Source organism: Rhinopithecus bieti, unplaced genomic scaffold (assembly GCF_001698545.2).
Source record: "Rhinopithecus bieti isolate Rb0 unplaced genomic scaffold, ASM169854v2 scaffold_19903, whole genome shotgun sequence".
NCBI classification, from domain to species: domain Eukaryota; kingdom Metazoa; phylum Chordata; class Mammalia; order Primates; family Cercopithecidae; genus Rhinopithecus; species Rhinopithecus bieti.
Window position 1 is genome coordinate 169,203 of NW_016809608.1, and position 4,412 is coordinate 173,614.

General features: G+C 37.4%; 1 pseudogene across 1 annotated transcript in view; it reads right to left on the reverse strand.

Annotated features, from left to right (window-relative positions):
* The window catches only part of LOC108540696 (mitogen-activated protein kinase 6-like), an 8,636-nt pseudogene extending 4,639 nt beyond the window's left edge, over positions 1 to 3,997 (reverse strand). The window contains exon 1 of the transcript XR_001888736.1: positions 3,292 to 3,997. The product of XR_001888736.1 is annotated as a mitogen-activated protein kinase 6-like (transcript). The remainder of the gene's footprint in view (positions 1 to 3,291) is intronic.
* Positions 3,998 to 4,412: the final 415 nt, after the last annotated feature.

Consider the following 4,412-nt stretch of genomic DNA (forward strand, 5'->3'; position numbering starts at 1 on the left):
ATATATTCTCCTTGATTAATTGCAATAAATAATATCCTCAAGGTCAAATCTTAGGAGATTGACAACAAATTTAAAAGAGAATCTCAAAGTCATTTTATTTATACAGAGAAAACATTTATAAATATAAATTGAAACAGTCTGACTGCAATGCAGCATACCCAACCATATTGTTTGCAGTATTAGAGCACAAATGGGGGTTCTTCATTTCCAAATGAAATTTAAGGCTCACTTTATACATTTTCTCTTTAGAGAATACACAGAAAGATTCAGCTCTCTCCCTGGATGGCAAATGAACCAATATTGTAATGCCTGCTATTGGTATTTTTAAAGTGTTCTGCAAATTGAGGGCATGAAAGAGCCATTTGTAAATAATAGAACATTTCCAAAACTATAAAATGAGAATATTTCTTCTATAATGCTTATTAACTTTCTGTATAGTTAGAAAATTTTTAGAAGTATTATTCCTCAACAAATAGGGAAAAAATGCACAAGTTTATTCAGTGTGCCATCATTGGAAAAAAAAAAAAGACCCAGGAATACAATTAATGCCCATCAACCTACAACACATCCCCAAGTAGAATATTTTTCAACTAAACACACACACACACACACACACACACACAGAGAGAGAGAGAGAGAGAGAGAGAAACAGAAAGATAGAATAAAAAGTCACCAGGATATATTTGTAAGTGATCAAAGCAAGGGGTACAGGATGTTGTATATATTGTGTAAAAAAAGAATAAATTGGAATATACCCAAACACTAGACATATACCTGGATATCAATGAGGAACTAATGAATATCATGGGTAACAACAGGGTAGATGATTTTGGAGTAGAAGCAAGACTTGTATATTTTTAAATGATAGTTTTGATCTTTTATTTTAAACACACAAAATTAAATTAAAGACAACAAAACAACTGCTAGAATTGAAAACATTAACAAGAAAATAGAATATTTTTAGAGACTAAATTAGCATGACCAAATTAGACACCCAAGGCAAGAAGCCAGCTAGGGAATTGATAGGGGGATGTGTGGAGCTATAATCTCATCTCTAATTTAGAACTTATCCCCACCATCATGGTGTTGAAAACTGCAATAGACATTCTGTCTTCACATAATATTTCACTCGATACTCTTCCCTGGAACTAAGCTGGCAGGCTATTCCATAAACTTTTCTAGTATGTCCTTTAAAAAAGTTGGTGCAGTTTAGTTTTTATTGTGAGATGGCTGGAAAAACAGTTCACTGTGTCCCACAGATCTGCCCTGTCCCACAGGGCAGAAAGGATAGATATTCAGTGGTTAAAAAAGGAGGGGGGGGGCAAGCATAGGAAAATATGGAAATGGCATTTAGAATAGAGGAAGTATAGAATAGGATAGATAGATAGATAGATAGATAGATAGATAGATAGATAGATAGACAGACAGATAGATAGAGTTAGAGATATAGATAGAATCATTTCAGCAAGCTGGAGAGAAAAGCAGAATGAGAATACTAAGAACCTGGCATGCCAGGCCAGAGACTTTTGAATTTGATCTGAGAGAGGTGTAGTTCTCAGGGCCTGGAAGAGGCATGATGGGAGCGTCCATCGACCAGGCATCTGCTGGGTCGTCCACCAGTGCAAGATGGTCACCTGCTTGGGGCATGATTGAGGGTTACTGAACTGCCTACAAACCCTGGATGTCAAAATGAGATTATGATGTTTATTTACACACTTGATTTGTGCCGTAATCAGTTTCTATTTATCTTCTTTTCATTGACCCCCTTTGACAAGCTCTGTGCATTATGAATAAAGCAATCAGAACATTAATTGTCAGTTGGCCTCATCACAGCTTATTTTTAGTAGAGATGGGGTTTCGCCATGTCGGCCAGACTGGTCTTGAACTTCTGATCTCAGGTAATCTGCCACCTCAGTGTCCCAAAGTGCTGGGATTACAGGCATGAGCCACAACGCCCAGCCTTCCCCAAACTATTACAAAAATTTTTTTAATCTCTTTTTTTCTATTTTCTAACATCTTCCAGAATTGGAGAATTAGAAGATGTTATTGACTTAATGAAGCACCAGAGTAGTTTTTTCAACACATCCAGTTGAAAATGTATATTAATATAAAAATCTTATGCTATTGATATCTCCATTAATTAGATTTAGAAAAACATGTACATTTTAAAATTACATGAAAGATTATTTAAATTGATATAATTTCCCCAAAGTGGGGGAAACCTTTGATATCTACCTAATTATCTGCTACCAAGAGAAATTATAAAATTAAAACAAAACATTTTATTATCTAAATATTTGAAAGGAATGTTCTCATTTTATTTGATACAACATTTTATTTTTCTTCCAATGAACTACAGAGTTGCTGGGTTTGCAAGCTGTGAAAATTCGGAGGTTTAAAGAAGTATCATTTCCACTAATTCCCTCCCCATATAGATGGAAAACAGACACTGATGTTTAAGATTCTATACTTAGAAGTGTATTCATGGCCAAGTGCGGTGGCTCACGCCTGTAATCCCAGCACTTTGGGAGGCTGAGGCTGGTGGATCACCTGAGGTCAGGAGTTCGAGACCAGACTGACCAACGTGGTGAAACCCCATCTCTACTAAAAATACAAAACTAGCCAGGTGTGGTGACACACGCCTGTAGTCTCAGCTACTCAGGAGGCTGAGGCTGAGGCAGGAGAATAACTTGAACCTGGGAGGCAGAGATTGCAGTGGTACTGCCAACAAGGCTCAGTAGAATAATTGGTATCAAAACAGGGTCGTCCAGATACTTTTCCTAATCTTCATCCAAATATTTTCAGGGATCAACTTGTACTTCTTTTCATCAGTGACACCAAACAGAGCTCTTGGATCAAGCTGAACTTCATCAATATCAAAGTTGTTATGTATAGGCCAATCATACTCTGAAAATTGACAATCATGGTACCTTTCCCAGTTATAAATGTGACTGTGAGTTTCATCCATAAGCAAAATATTATCAACTTTATCTTCAATGTGAAAAAGATGGCTTGAAGTTGGCTCACCCATTGGAAAAGAGTACATGCTCATGTAAGAATGGGAGAGTGCTTCTTCTACTGTTAACCAATCCATGGGGCTAAATGTAAAAATTTGTTTCAGGAAATCCAGTGCTTCTCGACTAATTCCTGGAAACAGCGGAGTTAAAGGTTTGTGTGGCTCAGTCATGTCATTTCTAATGTAAAATGGAATTACTCTGAGAAGCTCCTGACAATCTTCCTCATGTGCAACAGGAATCGATTATAAAATCAGCTGCATCTGTTCAAATTCATGTGCACCTGCAAAAAGGGTTTTACCAGTCAGTATTTCAGCAAAGATGCAGCCTGCAGCCCACGTGTCAATGGCTTTAGCATAATTGTTAGGAGAAAGTAAAAGCTGTGGAGATCTGTACCATTTAGTAACCAATCCTTCAGAAAGATGACCCTTATGGGAATTATGAGTATCCATGATCCGTGCAAGACCAAAGTCACCTATCTTCAGCACCAGGTTTTCAGTATTAATGAAAAGAATAGCTGGTTTGAGATCTCTGTGCAGTGAGTTTGCAGAGTGAATATACTTGAGCCCCAGTAGCAGCTGATACGTGAACAGCCTAGCATGCTCTTGCAGTAAAGGGCCCTGCTCCAGCACATTAGCCAAGTCTGTCTCCATCTACTCCTGAGCAATGTAAATACTGTTCAACTCTGTAAGAGAGTCCACATCGTCTGTTAATTGGCTTCCGCTGGGACCAAGAATTTCAAACACTTTCACAGTGTTATCATGGTCAAGTCTCTAATAATTTTGATTTTACATACAGCATGTTTGACATTCTGGGAATTGGTAAGGACCATTTTCTTGATGACCACTCTTTTGTCACCGTCATTGCCTACAGCAGAAAAAACCCAAACCATTGCCTCCACAACCCAATGGTTTTAAGTCCATATACCCAGAACCCAGATCAAAACCATGAATGTTCATGAGACTTTCAAATTTCTCTGCCATTTTGAAACCCTTACTATTGCCTTTTCCTTTCAAATGGTTGAACTTGTGTAAACAAGGAAGAAAATTGGTATCAGAAGGAAAGATCTTTCAAAAGGGAGAAGAAAATAATTATGGTTCCACAGCAAGATGGTTTCTTGATGTTCACTGCATATACCAAACAGGCCTGTTGAGTTACCCTTAGACTTAAAGCTCAAAAAGCTCTACTCATATCAACAATTAAAAACATTGCAGTACTCATAGTTCAAGAAAGGGGCAGCAACTCTGCAGACATTTAAAGAAAACACTCAAGAAACTCAAACGGAATGAAATGACCTATTATGCACTCAGATTACTGTGCTAAACGATATAACATTTAACAAACATGTGAATAAATATGCACACAACAGGCTTCTATGAACATTCTCCTCACAGTACA